The sequence below is a fragment of the Oncorhynchus masou genome, chromosome 10, assembly GCF_036934945.1.
Source record: "Oncorhynchus masou masou isolate Uvic2021 chromosome 10, UVic_Omas_1.1, whole genome shotgun sequence".
In the NCBI taxonomy this organism is placed as follows: domain Eukaryota; kingdom Metazoa; phylum Chordata; class Actinopteri; order Salmoniformes; family Salmonidae; genus Oncorhynchus; species Oncorhynchus masou.
The window spans coordinates 8,097,348-8,115,730 of NC_088221.1; the positions used below are offsets into that span (position 1 = coordinate 8,097,348).

Genomic DNA, 18,383 nt, shown 5'->3' on the forward strand with positions numbered 1-18,383 from the left:
AGCTGGTCTGGGTCTATAGCCCCCTAAGAAAGAAAGGCAGACGCCCCAAGTTGGACAGCCACTGGTTGGGGCCCTGCAGCATCCCGGAGAAGGTAGGGGAGGTTGTTTACCGGGTGCAGCATTCTCCCAGGAGGAGAAAGGTGGCACTGCACCGGGACAGGTTTGCCCCATACAGAGGGGCCTCTTCTCCCCAAACCCCAGGGACCCCCACAATTCCCCTCTCTGGCAATGACATTCTCCAGGCACCCACCCCCAGGCACCACTGACAAGGCTCCAGACAACAGTCTCCCTCCCTGTGTTCCACAGCGTGGTTCCCCGTTCCCGCATCCTTGTCCCCCATATCCCTGTCTTCATCCCCTGGGCACCAGAGGGGCAGCCCCCTGCCACAGACTGTGCCCCGTTTCACATCTGGCCACACTGCGACAATCGCGGCCATGCAGGCAAAGGAGACCTCCGGGTTGCTTCAGAGACTTTGTTTGTTCTCTCAGGGACGAGGGACTTTGTGGTGGGGGGTCTGTGTAGCGACCCACACAGACAGCTGTGCCACCACCAGTTATGCCGCCTGTTTGGTTGCTTATTGACAGCATTTGAACAGTCACTTAGATAATGTCATAATTATCTTATCAAGCATTGTGTTTATAACTACAATAGCACATATTACAAGCAAAACAACCATGAGCGTTTTCAAGATGCCTTGTCAAGGTGCTAAAGCAAGCTAACACAAATCACCCATCGATCTTAAAACAGATGCATGACAACATTCATACAAAAAATGCGATCACAAATTTGTGTGTAGATTTTTGACTGCTTAGCATGTTTGGTGAAGTTGAAAGCTGAACATGACAGTACATTCAGGTTTTTGCTGCTTCTCTTCCTATTGCTTTCTATTCTTCTGCCAATGTTCAACAGGTGCAAAGAATCCCCCAGCACGAGAACGCGTGAATGATTTCCCTTCAGCGTGTTCATGTGACAGAAGATCGCAACTTCAAAGCATGGAATCTAAAATGTTAATAACTTAGTCTGTGAATGATGGGATAAAACCTGCCTCCGAGACAATTACTTGAATAATTCAATTGATGTTTTGTTCACAAAGTTGATGACTAAAGTGTCTTATTTGGAATTAAAAAACGTGACTTCTCTTTCGGGCGGTCTATAAGAATTGTCTTTCTAGGCCTGTAAACTGCAGTACCGAAAAGGCCCTCTTGATTGTCGTGGGAAGCAGGCCCCCTTGGAAACTCATTGGCTGTTTGTGCGTTGCTGCTCAGTGAACGGGTTGCTTTTTTTTTTGAGTACGGAGCTGAGAGGAGATGCACACGGCACTCGAGTGAGGTAACTATATAAAAAAAACATTTGTTTTCTTTCACTCCCACAACATGGAACCGGACAGAATTTGCTACAACATGCAGATGTAGCTAGTTGGCTAGCTACATTCATTTATCTGTTAAATTAAATAACGTAGCAGAAGTCTTAAACGCCCAGCTTTGTTTAAATGGCTAACGTTAGCTAGCACATTTCCTGTGCGTTGTCTGCTAGCTAACCTTAGTTAGCTATTTGGAATTTTGCCTATTGTAGTACTTTGACGTCTTGAAACTAAAATGGCTAGCTTGCTAGCTAGCTAACTTTGTCAACTAGGTGCATTAATTTACCCAGTGCCACTACGGTATGAGTAGCAACATATTGTGAAAGTAGCTAGCTAGCTACGTCTTGTAAAAATATTTAACAGCAAGCTAACTTGGGCACGCTGTGTTGCATGCAGCCATTGCAGGGACCAGACTACGCGTGGTGCACCATAGCTAATGCCATAGCTAATGTTAGCTAGCTATTTTACCGGCCTAACTGGTTCCGCGTGGGAGATTAACGCAAATAGCTGGTTAACTAACCACCACAAACTACGTTTCAAACTTTAACCGACCTACGATGGGAAGCCGAGAAACTAAAACGGCAACTAACGTAAACTAGCAACGTACGTTGGTGGCTTGTCTAACGTTATGCAGTCCATGTGTACGGCTGTGCTTGTCCGAACGATAACATTTCCGTTAAATTAAATGTCGAATAATTTGTTGGTAGGTAAATCAGTCCTTGTTAAAGTAGCTACGCTAGTGTGTCATAAGCCTGTGTTGTGATTCAGTATGCGCGATAGTTATTTGGCTGGCAGCCTAATTTATTAAATGTAGCTCATTTGGTGAGAAATTACAATAGTATCTACGAACTATAACTGCAGGTAAGTATTGGGCCTGGTAGACAGGCACTGAATCAATGTTTGCCTTGCATCTAGACCACTGCATTGGCTCACAGCCTTTTTCTGAACCGCGGCACAATGATGGGATAAATTATGGCACACATACTTTTCTTAATTTTGTTTGGCAATGACCTCATTCGAATCCGTACTTTGGCATAGATTAAGTAGGGTTTAAACTATTTGTTTCCTTACTCACGATGGTTAATTTGTGTGTACCCGCTAAAGGTGCACATTTCTAATAAAAATATGTAGCACAGGTAAAATAGGTCGGGATGGTCTAGAGATGAGCATTGTAAAGGTGCTACCACAGATACAAGACTAACTTTTTCTGTAGCAGAGGCTGTGCAAGTCCTAACGGTTTTCAGACTAAGAAAAATGATAACAATTACTTTGTTCATGATGCACACCCCTCAAATGTAAGAACTGCTTCAGTGCACTGAACTTGAATCAACAATACAGATGTACATTTTATTTTACTAGGCAAGTCTGTTAAGAACACATTCTTATTTTCAATGATGGCCTAGGAACAGTGGGGTAACTACCTTGTTCAGGGACAGAACACTTTATATATTTTTTACACCTTGTCAGCTCAGGGATTTGATCTTGCAACCTTTCGGTTACTAGTCCAATGCTCTAACCACTAGGCTACCTGTCGCCCCATCTGCATAATCATCTGTTATTCAATGTATTATCTGATTAACTTTTTTTCTTGCTGCGCTGTTGCTCAAGTTGAAATCCCACATTCATTCTACAGGCCACATTTTTTTTAATGAGTGTTCCTAAGTTGAACCATTAGAACCATAGACACAGGTCTAGTGGTTATTTAAGTCTGTTACAAGGTCACACTCAATACCCCACATTTAACTGAACATGTAACAATTAAGTCTCTTACTGTGATTGTTTGAAATTAAAATGGTCATACAGACACTGCTTCTTAGCAATGAACAATTTTGCTAGGGTTGTTGGTTTACGTGGGTTTGGGTAAACTGAAAATGAGCTGTTATTGGCCAAGCTGTTTGGAACTCTCTAATTGGTCTAACTTATTTACAGCATGGCAACAACACCATGGAAGACCAAAACTGTCAGAAATGTCAGGCAGTCTTTTCAATCTGCTCTTACATTGTGAAAATGGTGATGATAATGCCATTTCAATTTCATTGTATTTTGTTTTCCAACCTCGTAGTGTGGAAATATACTTGAGTGTACAAAACATTAGGAACACCTGCTCTTTCCATGACATCAACTGACCAGGTAAAAGCTATGATCCCTTATTGCTGTCACCTGTTAAATCCACTTCAATCATTGTAGATGAAGGGTAAGAAACGGGTTAAATGATTTTCAAGCCTTGAGACAAAAGACATGGATTGTGTATGTGTGACATTCCGAGGGTGAGTGGGCAAGACAAAATATTTCAGTGCGGGGTATGGTAGTAGGTGCCAGGCACACCGGTTTGCGTCAAGGACTGCAACACTGCTGGGCTTTTCACATTCAAAAGTTTTCCACGTTTATCAGGAATGGTCCACCACCTATAGGACATCCAGCAAATTTGGCACAACTGTGGGAAGCATTGGAGTCAACATGTGCAAAGCATCCTTGTGCAAGGATTTTTTGACACCTTGTAGAGTCCATGCGCTGATGAAATTGAGGCTGTTCTGGGGGCACAAGGAGTTGCCACTAAATACTATTATTTAGTTTCCAATGTATTCCCAATGTTATGTACACTCAGTGTGTATATAGAACAACATTAAATCACATTTTTGACTCCACTATGCCTTTAAAAGCAAAGCTATATGTGCATTACTATTATCTACATAAGGAGATATACCTTTCGATCAGGTTAAGGCTACCATACAGATGTAGTTAAATTTCAATGAAAGCCATTATGTTGAAATTTCAGTAGTTTGTAGGAATATGTCTTCTAAAGTCTTAAACCTTGGAAGCCGATAAGCCTTCCGTACCCTCCCATGAACTATGCATTATGGGAAATTCCAGTAGTTTTGCAACTTCTGTGGTTATTTGTGAATTAACATATTTATGCTATTGATGCTACTGACTAATGTATTTCATACGAATGGTACCCAGAATGTTCTGTTCATTTGTCCTATAGCTTAGAAAATGCTTCAAGATACATACTGCCTTAAATTGTTGAAGTAGAATGGTCTATTTTGTTTCAAAATACATTTACATTTTGTGCTTACTTAACTTTACCCGGCCGGGTGGTGATCTAGCCAGAGTCGTCCTAAGCATGTCAGGTGCTTGCACTGTACATGGAGGGTCCATGATTAATGGTTGCGTAATACATATTTTCTTGACACTCCGCACATTATTTTTGTGTGGATTTGGAAATCCCACAAGCTTAGCCCTATGTAATGACAAGGTGGGGTATTGGCAAACATTTCCACCGTTTCTAGGCCAATGTTTTTGTTATTAACAGCAACTTTTTACCTAGCCCTATATAACATGAATATATATTATGACTTTCATAACTTGCATTTTGTGCCGTGTCTGAATTGTACTTCTTACAGCTGAATGCAAATTTCCTTCAACAGTGGCAAACACGCATGTACACTGACCGGCCTGGTAACTAGATGCAGTAGAATTAATGGCAGAAGTGATGTCAGGTTCAGTTTTAGAGTAGCCTTATTCAGAATTACTGTAACACTGCAAATCAGGTGCAGCTGGACAAAGTATTGTAAAGTGCACAAGCAGCAGCTCTAATGTTAATCATTGCTTGTAAACATAATTTCCTTCCTCTTTTAGTATGTCTGAGGGATTATATAGGGGGAAATATCTATGTGTAGGCTGTGTATAATGTGGATATCATATTGGGCCAGTGTATTTGACTTTTTTATGCTTCCTTAGTAAAAACCTATCTGAAACAAGCCATTCCACTGCATTATTATCATGACATTTCATTATTATTCAGGTTATTACTTATAAATATCAAGAAATGCCAGGTTGGAGAGGATCTGTTGCATTTTAGTATTGACACACAATATTAACAGTCAAAATGAAGATATCTATATGCCTACCTTGTCTGTTGGCTTTTCTGTATATCTTTTTATATAGATATAGATATAGATACACAGATCCTATTTTCTGCATATATACGGTACAGGTCAAACATTTGGACACTTACTCATTCAAGGGTTCTTTATTTTTACTATTTTCTATATTGTAGAATAATAGTGAAGACCTCAACTATTAAATAGTGTAGTAACCAAAAAAGTGTTAAACAAATCAGAATATATTTTAGATTCTTCAAAGTAGCCACCCTTTCCCTTGACAGCTTTGCAAACTCTTGGTATTCTCTCAACCAGCTTATTTGGAATGCTTTTCCGGCAGGCTTGAAGGAGTTCCCACATAGAATGAGCACTTGTTGGCTGCTTTTTCTTCACTCTGTGGTCCAACTTATCCCAACCCAATTGAGATGGGTTGGGATAACTCTCCTTCTTGGTCAAATAGCCCTTACACAGCCTGGAGATGGTGTGTTTTGGGTCATTGTCCTGTTGAAAAAGAAATGATAGTCCCATTAAGCGCAAACCAGATGGGATGGCGTATAGCTACAGAATGCTGTGGTAGGCATGCTAGTTAAGTGTGCCTTGACTTCTAAATAAATCACAGACCGTGTCACCAGCAAAGCACCATCACACCACCACCTCCGTGCTTCACGGTGGGAAATGTACACGTGGAGATCATCCTTTCACCTTCTGTGTCTCACAAAGACAGTGGTTGGAACCCCGAAATCTGGACTCATCAGACCAAAGGACAGATTTCCACTTGGCCCAAGCAAGTCTCTTCTTACTGGTGTCACTTAGTTGTGGTTTCTTTGCAGCAGTTAGACTACGAAGGCCTGATTCATGCAGTCTCTGAACAACAGAGGTACTCTGGGTCTTCCTTTCCTGTGGTGGTCCTCATGAGAGCCAGTTTCATCATAGTGCTTGATGTTTTTTGCAACTGCAATTGAAAAAACTTGGTTGTTAATTTTCCACATTGACTGACCTTCATGTCTTTTTAAAGTAATGATGGCCTGTCGTTTCTCTTTGCTTATGTTAACTCTTGCCGTAATATGGACTTGGTCTTTAACCAAATAGGGGTATCGTCTGTATACCACCCCTACCATGTCACAACACAACTGGCTCCAATGCATTAAGAAGGAAAGAAATTCCACAAATTAACTTTTTAACAATACACCTGGTTAATTGAAATGCATTCCAGGTGTCTACCTCATGAAGCTGGTTGATTTCATAGTTTTGACGTCTTCGCTATTATTCTACAATGTTGAACTAAAGAAAAACCCTAGACTGGGTAGGTGTCCAAACTTTTGACTGGTACTGTGTGTGTGTTTAGATATATAATATTAATCCTATTTCGACCCACAAAACCATTCAAATGAAGTTTGGAGGGTTTTCTCCCACTTCAAAATATTTGCATAACATCACAAACCCTGCTGCTGCCACGGTCTTTCGACAACCGTGGCATTTACATACTTTTGTGTACATAAAGTGTATGTGGACACCTTCAAATTAGACTTAGCTTTTTCTGCCACAACTGTTGCTGACAGGTGTAGAAAATGTAGTCATCTCTTCCCTGCTAGCGATGCCCCGGTCAACTGTAAGTGCTGTTATTGTGAAGTGGAAACATCATCAAGGATCAACAAACTCACAGAACAGGACTGCCGACTCGTGTAAAAATTGTCATTTGCAACACAGAGTTCTAAACTGCCTTTGGACGCAATGTCAGCGCAATAACTGTTTGTCAGGAGCTTCATGAAATGGCTTTCCATTGCTGAGCAGCGGCACAATCATAAGATCATCATGCGCAATGCCAATCGTTGGCTGGGGAGCTGTAAAGCTTGTTGACATTGGACTCTGGAGAAGTGGAAATTTGTTCTCTGAATGATTTACGCTTTGCCATCTGGCAGACTGACGGATGATTCTGGGTTTGGCGGATGCCAGGAGAATGCTACCTGCCCGACTACATAGTGCCAGAAGAGGAATACTGGTCCTGGGCTGTTTTTCATTGTTCGGGCTTGGCCCCTTAGTTCCAGTGAAAGGAAATCTTAACGCTACAGCATATAATGATATTCTAGATGATTCTGTACTTCCAAGAGAATTCATTGCCTGACCTCCCTAATGCTCTTGTGGTTGAAGCAAGTCCCCGACTGCAACATTCCAACATCTACTTGAAAGCCTTCCCAGAAGAGTGGAGGTTGTTTATAGCGGCAAAGGGTGGACCAACTCCATATTAAAGCCCATGATTTTGGAATGAGATGTTCATTGAGCAGATGTCCACATACTTTCAGTCCATATATAGTGAATTTTCTTCAAAGGCAGGACACCTTATTTCTCATTAAAATGTAGCTTAAATCATGACCAGGACCGTTTTTGATTCTTATTAAAGCGATTTGTGTCCAGACAGGCTACTTAGGAAACTTTCTTAACTTCTTGCGTCGAGCAATCCCGGATCCGGGATCCTATTTATAGCCTCAAGCTCATTAGCATAACTCAACGTTAACTATTCATGAAAATCGCAAATGAAATGAAATAAACATATTTGCTCTCAAGCTTAGACTTTTGTTAACAACACTCATCTCAGATTTTCAAAATATGCTTTTCAACCATAGCTAAACAAGCATTTGTGTAAGAGTATTGATAGCTAGCATAGCTATAAGCCTAGAATTCAGCCAGCAACATTTTTCACAAAAACCAGAAAAGGATTCAAATAAAATCATTTACCTTTGAAGAACTTCAGATGTTTTCAATGAGGAGACTCTCAGTTACATAGCAAATGTTCAGTTTTTCCTGAAAGATTCTTTGTGTAGGAGAAATCGCCCCGTTTTGTACATCACGTTTGGGTACCAAAAAAAAAACTAAAATTCAGTCATCAAAGCGGCGAACTTTTTTCCAACTTAACTCCATAATATCGACTGAAACACGGCAAACGTTGTTTAGAATCAATCCTCAAGGTGTTTTTCACATCTCTTCATTGATATATCGTTTGTGGATGTCTACTTTCTCCTCTGAATCGCTTGGAAAAAGACGCGCAGTTGAAGATGACGCACCAATTTTGACAGAGGACACCGGGCGGACACCTGGCAAATGTAGTCTCTTATGGTCAATCTTCCAATGATATGCCTACAAATACGTCACAATGCTGCAGACACCTTGGGGAAACGATAGATCGGGCAGGCTCATTCCTTGCGTATTCACAGCCATATAAGGAAACAATGAAAAACAGAGCCTAAAAAATCTTGCTCATTTCCTGTTTGAAGTTTCATCTTGGTTACGCCTGTAGCATCAATTCTGGGGCACTCACAGACAATATCTTTGCAGTTTTGGAAACGTCAGTGTTTTCTTTCCAAAGCTGTCAATTATATGCATAGTCGAGCATCTTTTTGACAAAATATTGCGCTTAAAACGGGCACTTTTTTTTTTATCCAATAATGAAATAGCGCCCCCATAGATGTAACAGGTTAATGGACAAAAATGGGCCTGAAGAGAGAATCGGCAAACTCAAACAAGCACACCCTCGTAAAAGCGCCCATAAATCAACACCAACAGTGTATGTCAGATGAGCAAACATTCCTCCATTCATTAAAGGTTTCTTAAAAATGTATTTTTATTATGATTACATAGGTTCTTTTGAAGTAGATTATATGAAATTGGAAGTATGAAGGTGATGAGTATGAAGATAAACTTGGCAATCCTTCAAATATAAACAAATAGGCTATGGACAAGTTGTGTGAAGGCTATTTATCAGTGCCACTGATTGAGGGGGAGAGTGCTGGAAAAATTTTTGAAATACTGTAAGGAACTATTATATTTTTGAAAGGATAACATTTTGTTAAAAAATAAATATTTGCTGACTTAATGTCTGAGGTGAAGAAAAAATGACAGAAGCCCGGCTGGGCACTTTCCTAGATTTGACATTTGCAAGAAGCAGGCCAGGTACTTCTATGCGTGCCCAGGTGCGCACTCTGTCAACATTAACAGGGCAGAGAAACCAGATGCATGTGCATTGCTCACATGGAGCGCATAAATGATGTGAGCCTATGAAATAAACCAATACTTTTTTTTTTCTCAAGTGTAGCCAGTTTTGAATTCTGTAAAAAGTTTCCACTCTGAGAATGAAATGGTAAACTAATGTAATTAGCACATGCAAGAAATTAACGTAACCAAATAAATGGAAATTGCCTGTTTTACGAACTGTAGGCTACCGCATGGGCATTCATGAAAGTGCAGTGCTGGCTGTGCACTAACCTAGGCCCCCAACGAGAGGCCCTCTTGCGTAACTCACTAGACTCTGGCTTCTTGCTCAGTCTGTATACGCACGCACAAATCATCTGGACCCCCACCCCTTCCAGAAAATGTCTGGTTCATTAACTCTGATCCCATCTCCAAGACATGCACACACACTGTCCCCTCCCTTTGTACACCACGTCCCACACACAAACTAGTTAGCCTACGTCAACTGATTTAAAGACTTTAAAACAGCCAACCAGTTCCAATAGTAACCCAGAAGAGCATTGGGTGTGAGAGGCTTCCTTCTTTTGTTCCTCTAGGTCTTGAGATAAAGGTAAGCTGTACCTTTTTGAGCCCTCCCCAAGTGCTGTTTAGGTTTCAGTTGTCCCTGTTTTGACATTGTTTGCTAATAAGTTTTTACCTGGTTGCAGGCGTAGCCTCGGTCCGTCCCTCTCATCCTGCGGTTAACTCGTCCCCAGCCTGTAGCACGTCAGCATCACACATACGTTCAGTTTTAAAGATCTCATGCTGATCTGCACCAGCTTACGGTGGGACTCACGCTGGGAGCCTGAGTCCATCCACCCCTTGTTAAAGTAACCAAGGGTCATTGCCGTTATTCTAACTGGATGGATTGGTTGTGAATGGACATGCATTACTGTGCTCTATCCTGAGTGAGTGGAAAAACTAGCTATCCATGTGACCAAATGCAGTTGATAAGTGAACATGTCAATGTTGAACAAATTTGTTGCTTCTCCAGTGTACAGTGCATTCGTAAAGTATTCATACCCCTTGAATTTTCCATTTTCTTATGTTACAGCCTTATTCCAAAATGGATGAAATAGTTTCCCCCCCTCAATCTACACACAATACCCCATAAGTTTTTTAATGTTTGCAAATTTATGAAGAAAATTACAGCCTTGAGTCTTCTTGGGTATGACACTACAAGCTTGGCACACCGGTCTTTGGAGTTTTTCCCGATCTCCTCTTCAGATCCTCTCAAGCTCCCAGGTTGGATGGGAAGTGTCGTTGCACAGCTATTTTCAGGTCTTTCCAGAGATGCTCGATCAGGTTCAAGTCCGAGCTCTGGCTGGGCCACTCAAGGACATTCAGAGACTTGTCCAGAATCCACTCCTGCATTGTCTTGGCTGTGTGCTTAGGGTTGTTGTCCTATTGGAAGGTGAACCTTCGCCCCAGTCAGAGGTCCTAAGTGTTCTGGAGCAGGTTTTCATCAAGGATCTCTGTACTTTGCTCTGTTCATCTTTCCCTCGATCCTGACTAGTATCCCAGGCCCTGCGGCTGAAAACATCCCCACAGCATGCTGCTGCTACCACCATGCTTCACTGTAAGATGGTGCCAGGGTTCCTCCAGATGTGATGCTTGGCATTCAGGCCAAAGACTTCAATCTTGGTTTAATCAGACCAGAGAATCTTGTTTCTTATGGTCCGAGTCCTTTAGGTGCCTTTTGGCAAACTAAGCGGGCTGTCGTGCCTTTTTTTACTGAGGAATCACCTTCGTTTGGCCCCTCTATCATGAAGGCCTGATTGGTGGAGTGCTGCAGGGTGTTTGTCTTTCTGAAAGTTCCTCCCATCTTCACATAGGAACTCTGGAGATCTGTCAGTGACCATCGGGTTCTTGGTCACCTCCCTGACCATGGCCCTTCTCCCCCGATTTCTCAGTTTGGCCGGGCAGCCAGCTCTAGAAAGAGTCTTGGTGGTTCCAAACGTATTCCATTTTAAGAATGATGGAGGCAGCTGTGTTCCTGGGGACCTTCAATGCTGCAGAAATGTTTTGGTACCCATCCCCAGATCTGTGCCGCGACAAAATCCTGTCTCAGAGCTCTACGTTCAATTCATTCGACCTCATGGCTTGGTTTTTGCTCTGACGTGCACTGTCAACTGTGGGACCTTATATAGACAGGTGTGACTTTCCAAATCCTGTCCAATCAATTGAATTTACCACAGGTAAAGTTGTAGAAACATCAAGCATGATCAGAGGAAACAGGATACTCCTGATCTCAATTTAGAGTCTGAGAGGTCTGAATACCTACACTACCGTTCAAAAGTTTTGGTCAATTAGAAATGTCCTTGTTTGTGAAAGAATCACTTTTTGTCCATTTTAAAATAACATCAAATTGTTCAGAAATGCAGTGTAGACATTGTTAATGCTATAAATGATTATTGTAGCTGGAAAGGCTTTAAAAAAAAACTGGAATATCTAGACAGGCGTACAGAGGCCCAATATCAGCAACCATCACTTCTGTGTTCCAGTGGCACGTTGTGTTAGCCTTTTACATTTGTATTAGCTAATTGATCATTAAACTCTTTTGCAATTATGTTCGCACAGCTGAAAACTGTTATCCTGATTAAAGAAGCAATACAACTTGCCGCCTTTAAACTAATTGAGTATCTGGAGCATCAGCATTTGGGTTTGATTACAGGCTCAAAATGGCCAGAATCAAAGTACTTTCTTCTGGCAATTTCTCCCATGTGAAGTCTTCATTTCTCGGAACAAGAATAGACTTTGTTTCTGGCCATTTTGAGCCTGTAATCACACCCACAAATGCCTATTGCTTCAATTAGCACAACAGTTTTGAGCTGTGCTGACATAATTGCAAAAGGGTTTTCTAATGATCAATTAGCCTTTTAAAATAATACATTTGAATTGGCTAACACAACATGCCAGTGGAATACAGGAGTGATGGTTGCTGGTAATGGGCCTCTGTACGCCTGTGTAGATATTCCATGAAAAAAAATCAACTGTTTCCAGCTACAATAGACATTAACAATGTCTATCAACACTGTATTTTGATCGATTTTTAATTTGCATTTGAACGCTAGTGTATGTTTTTAACTAATACATTTGCAAAACATTTCTAAATCTGTTTTCGCTTTGCCATTATTGGGTATTGTAGATTAATGAGGATTTAAAAAAAAAAATGTTTTTAAACCATTTTAGAATGATGCTGTAAATTAACTGTGTAAATTCAAGGGGTCTGAATGCTAAGTACTATACCAGTTGCCCTTTCTGCTCTGTAAAGTCTGGCTCACAAACCAGTCAGATATACAGTATAAAAGTAGCCAAGTTAAAACCCAAAACATTTCTTAGTCTCTACTTTTATAGGAGTTTATTTTCTATTGTTGTGGTCTGTGTTCAATTCAGTTTGACTACATGGCATGTCAGTCTGCCAAAGTGGACATTTGTAAAATGTAAACTGTGAATCTACATCTTATGAAGGCTGAGATGTAGTGAGAGCTAACCAGGTGCATGATTCAGTGACGGGGCACTACCCTTGTCCTGACTTCACCCCCCCCACACAGTACTGTCTGCAGAAATGCAACAACAGACCTGGACATGTTTCGTACACACACGGTGAAGGGGATCGAGCACTTCAAGTTCCCCCGTGTCCACATCGTTAAGGAATTATCATGGCCCACACCAACGCTGTCGTGAAGGTACAACAAAGCCCTTTCCCCCTCAGGAGTCTGAAAAGAGTCGGCATGTGCCCTTACGTCCTCAAAGTTCTTCAGCTGCACCATTGAGAGCATCTTGACTGGCTGAATCACCGCTTGGTATGGCAACTGCTTGGATCTGACCGCAAGGGTAGTGCGTACAGCCCATTACATCACCGGGTCCAAGCTCCCTGCACTTCAGGACCTCTGTACCAGGCGGTGCCAGAGGAAGGCCCAAAGATGTTCAGACTCCAGCCACTTAAATCATAGACCGTTATCCCTGATAACGCACGGCAAGCGGTACCGGTGCAGTTAGTCTGGAACCAACAGGACCCTGAACAATTTATACTCTCAAACCGTAAGACTGCTAAATAGTTAGTCCGGTAGCTATTAGTTATATAGGTAACCACCTTCTATGACAATTTTTGCCCCAACTCTTTTGACTCCTCACATACAGTGGGGGAAAAAGTATTTAGTCAGCCACCAATTGTGCAAGTTCTCCCACTTAAAGATGAGAGGCCTGTAATTTTCATCATAGGTTAACTACACAGACAAAATGAGAGAAAATCCAGAAAATCACATTGTAGAATTTTTAATGAATTTATTTGCAAATTATGGTGGAAAATAAACTTTTGTTATTGACCAAATATGTATCTCAATACTTTGTTATATACCCTTTGTCATTGCCAACAGAGGTCAAACGTTTTCCGTAAGTCTTCACAAGGTTTTCACACACTGTTGCTGGTATTTTGGCCCATTCCTCCATGCAGATCTCCTCTAGAGCAGTGACGTTTTGGGGCTGTTGCTTGGCAACATGGACTTTCAACTCCCTCCAAAGATTTTTTATGGGGTTGAGATCTGGAGACTGGCTAGGCCACTTCAGGACCTTGAAATACTTCTTACGAAGCCACTCCTTCGTTGCCCGGGCGGTGTGTTTCGGATCATTGTCATGCTGAAAGACCCAGCCACGTTTCATCTTCAATGCCCTTGCTGATGGAAGGAGGTTTTCACTCAAAATCTCACGATACATGGCCCCATTCATTCTTTCCTTTACACGGATCAGTCGTCCTGGTACCTTCGCAGAAAAACAGCCCCAAAGCATGATGTTTCCACCCCCATGCTTCATAGTAGGTATGGTGTTCTTTGGATGCAACTCAGCATTCTTTGTCCTCCAAACACGAAGAGTTGAGTTTTTACCAAAAAGTTATATTTTGGTTTCATCTGACCATATTTTGGTTTCATCTGACCATATGACATTCTTCCAATCTTCTTCTTGATCATCCAAATTCTCTATAGCAGACTTCAGACGGGCCTGGACATGTACTGGCTTAAGCAGGGGGACACGTCTGGCACTGCAGGATTTGAGTCCCTGGCAGCGTAGTGTGTTACTGATGTTAGGCTTTGTTACTTTGGTCCCAGCTCTCTGCAGGTAAATGACTAGGTCACCCCCGTGTGGTTCTGGGATTTTTGCTCACCGTTCTTGTGATCATTTTGACCCCACGGGGTGAGATCGAGGGAGATTATCAGTGGTCTTGTATGTCTTCCATTTCCTAATAATTGCTCCCGCAGTTGATTTCTTCAAACCAAGCTGCTTACCTATTGCAGATTCAGTCTTCCCAGCCTGGTGCAGGTCTACAATTTTTTTTTTCTGGTGTCCTTTGACAGCTCTTTGGTCTTGGTCATAGTGGAGTTTGGAGTGTGACTGTTTGAGGTTGTGGACCGGTGTCTTTTTTTATACTGATAACAAGTTCAAACAGGTGCCATTAATACAGGTAACGAGTGGAGGACAGAGGAGCCTCTTAAAGTTGTTACAGGTCTGTGAGAGCCAGACATTTTTGCTTGTTTGTAGGTGACCAAATTATTTTCCACCATAAGTTGCAAATAAATTACAAATCCCACAATGTGATTTTTTTTTTTTCTGGATTTTTCTCATTTTGTCTGTCATAGTTGAAGTGTACCTATAATGAAATTTACAGGCCTTGTCTTAAGTGGGAGAACTTGTACAATTGGTGGCTGACTAAATACTTTTTTGCCCCACTGTATGTTGCTGCTACTACTATTGTTTATTATCTATCCTGTTGCCTAGTAAATAGATCCTTACCTATATGTACAGATCTACCTCGTACTGGTACCGTGTGTGTGTGTGTATACCTAAGTTATCGTTACTTGTGTATTTGTTCCGCATGTTAATATTTTTCTAGTTATTTTTGTTTTCTTCTGCATTGGTGGGAAGCGCCAGTAATTAAGTAAGCAGTTCACTGTTAGTCTACACCCATTGTTTTTATTATTTTTACGAAGCATGTGACAAAATTCAATTTGTCTCTCACACAGAGACTGAGATGAGGAGGAAGCTGTAGCCGTGTGAGAGTCATATGACGCGGCTTAAGGGCTCCCATCTCCTCTCCCACCGCCTCGTGTCTAAAGATCAGCAATAGAGAAAAAGCCTTGACTGTCTGCACGCCAGGAATGCACCGCTGCTTCTGCCAGGCCCTCTGATAATTTTCACTCGACTGCTAGTTATTGGACCATGTTGTATAAGCCTAGGTCGTGTATAAGTCAAAGCCTATGAGGCTTAGGTGTTTGCATAACCATCAGATAATAAACTGTGCTAGTTCTTTGAATGTGGAGGCCTGTGGATTTGTGCAAAAAGTATTCAGACCCCATGAATTTTCCCAAATTGTATGTTTCATCCTTATTCTAAAATTGATGGGACAAAAACTATTTAATCAATCGACAGACAATACCGCTTAATGATAAAAAAAAATAAACAGTTTATTTTTTTAGACATTCTTTCTACTTTTTTACATTTACATAAGTTTTCAGTTTACTCAGTACTTTGAAGCACCTCGACTCTTGGGTATGATACTACAAGCTTGGCACACCTGTATTTGGAGTTTGTCTCAAGCTCTGTCGGGTAGGATGGGGAGCGTCACTGCACAGCTATTTTCATGCCTCCAAAAATGTTCAATTGGGTTAGAGTCCGGGCTCTGACTGGGCTGCTGAATGACTTTCGGAGACTTGTCCAGAAACCACTCCTGCGTTGACTTGGCTGTGTGTTTAGGGTTAATTGTCCTGTTTGTCCAAATCTGAGGTCCTGAGCGAACTGGAGCAGGTTTTCTTCACGCATATCTTGGTACTTTGCTACGTTCATCATTCCCTCAATCCTGACAAGTCTCCCAAGCCCTGCCGCTGGAAAATATCCCCACAGCATGATCTGCCACCACCATGCTTCACCTTAAGGATCGTGCCAGGTTTCCTCCATATGTGACGCTTGGCATTCAGGCCAATAGGTCATCCCCCTATTGCTCAGTTTGGCCGGGTGGCCAGCTCTAGGAGGGTCTTGGTTGTTCCAAACTTCTTCCTTTTAAGAATGATGGAGGCCGCTGTGCTCTTGGGACCTTCAGTGCTGCAAACATTTTTTGGTACCCTTTCCCAGATCTGTGCCTTGAGACAATCCTGTCTCAAATTACATTTTATTTGTCACATGCGCTGAATGCAACAGGTGTGAACCTTATAGTGAAATGCTTACTTACAAGTCCTTAACACATTTTCTTCTTAAAGCATTGTTGGTTAACCTCTCTAGGGTACTTGGGATGCTAACGTCCCACCTGACCAACATCCAGTGAAAGTGCAGGGCGCCAAATTCAAACAAATCTCATAACTAAAATTCCTCAAACATGCATGTATTATACACAACTTGTTAATTCCACCACAGTTTCCGATTTCAAAAAGGCTTTATGACAAAAGCACACCATGCAATTATGTTAGGTCAGTACCTAGTCACAAAAAACATGGCCATTTTTTCAGCCAAAGAGGGGAGTCACAAAAAGCAGAAATCGAGAGAATTAATCACTAACCTTTGATCTTCATCAGATGGCACTCATAGGACTTCATGTTGCACAGTACATGTATGTTTTGTTTGATAAAGTTCATATTTATATCCAAAAATCTGTTTACATTGGCGCGTTAGGCTTTGCCTCCAAAACAGCCGGTGATTTTGCAGAGAGTCAATTTACAGAAATACTCATAAATGTTGATGAAAATACAACCATTTTGCATGGAATTAAAGATGTACTTCTCCTTAATGCAACCGCTGTGTCAGATTTCAAAAAAGCTTTACGGAAATAGCACACCAGGGAATAATCGGAGTACAGCGCTCCAAGACCAAAATAAGCAATACAGATACCCGCCATGTTGTGGAGAAGTCAGAAATAGCATTATAAATATTCACTTACCTTTGCTGATCTTCATCAGAATGCACTCCCAGGAATCCCAGTTCCACAATAAATGTTAGTTTTGTTCGATAAAGGCCATCATTTATGTCCAAATATCTCCCCTTTTTGTTCGCATTTAGTACAGTAATCATAAATGTGCAGGCACTAGGTCCAGACAAAGTTAAAAGTTATATTACAGTTTGTAGGTACATGTCAAACGATGTATATAATCAATCTTTCGGATGTTTTTATCATAAATCTTATACAATAATGTTTCAACCGGAGAATTCCTTTGTTTTTAGAAATGAAAGGGAACGGAGCTAACTCACAGGCGCGTGCCTGACTGAGCACATGCCCTTCTGGCAGATCACGAGAATGATCAGCTATCATTCTCTCCCACTTCACAGTAGAAGCCTGAAACCAGGTTCTAAAGACTGTTGACATCTAGTGGAAGCTGTGGGAAGTGCAATATGACCCCACACACTATGTTGAATAGCCTAAGACTTAAACATACAAACCTCAGATTTCCCACTTCCTGGTTGGATTTTTTTCTCAGGTTTTTGCCTGCCATATGAGTTCTGTTATACTCAGACATCATTTAGACAGTTTTAGAAACTTCAGTGTTTTCTATCCAAATCTACTAATAATATGCATAACTTAGCATCTGGGCCTGCGTAGCAGGCAGTTTACTCTGGGCATGCTTTTCATCCGGATGTGAAAATACTGCCCCCTACCCCAAAGAAGTTAAGTAAAAAAACATATTTTAAGTAACCATTAAACAGCAGCAGAAAAATAACAATAGAGAGGGTACCAGTACAATGTGCAGCGTCACCGGTTAGTCAAGGTATGAGATAATATGTACATGTAAGTAGAGTTAAGTTACCATGCATAGATAAACTGAGTAGCAGCAGTGTAGAAGAGGGGTATGTGTAGCCCTTTGATTAGCTGTTCAGTAGTCTCCTTGCTTGGGGTTAGAAGCTGTTAAGATGCCTTTTGGACCTAGACATGGCGCTCCGGTACAGCTTGCTGTGCGGTAGCAGAGAGTCTATGACTAGGGTGGCTGGGGTCTTTGACAATTTTAGGGCCATCCAGGACCTCTATACCAGGCCGTGTCAGAGGATGGCGGGAAGCTTGGCCCCAGTGATGTACTGGGCTGTATGCACTACCCTCTGGTGCCTTGGGGTCAGATGCTAAGCAGTTGCTGCTCTCGATGGTGCAGCTGTAGAATCCTTTGGGG

The 18,383-nt window shown here is 41.6% G+C and overlaps 1 protein-coding gene across 3 annotated transcripts in view; it reads left to right on the plus strand.

Annotated features, from left to right (window-relative positions):
• Positions 1 to 1,251: 1,251 nt before the first annotated feature.
• Positions 1,252 to 18,383, plus strand: part of slc39a10 (solute carrier family 39 member 10) — a 72,308-nt gene continuing 55,176 nt past the window's right edge. For 2 of the 3 annotated variants that reach the window (XM_064975740.1, XM_064975744.1), the window contains exon 1: positions 1,252 to 1,329. The gene's annotated coding sequence lies outside the window, so the exon portion shown is untranslated. The remainder of the gene's footprint in view (positions 1,330 to 18,383) is intronic. The other variant, XM_064975741.1, reaches the window with a different exon arrangement.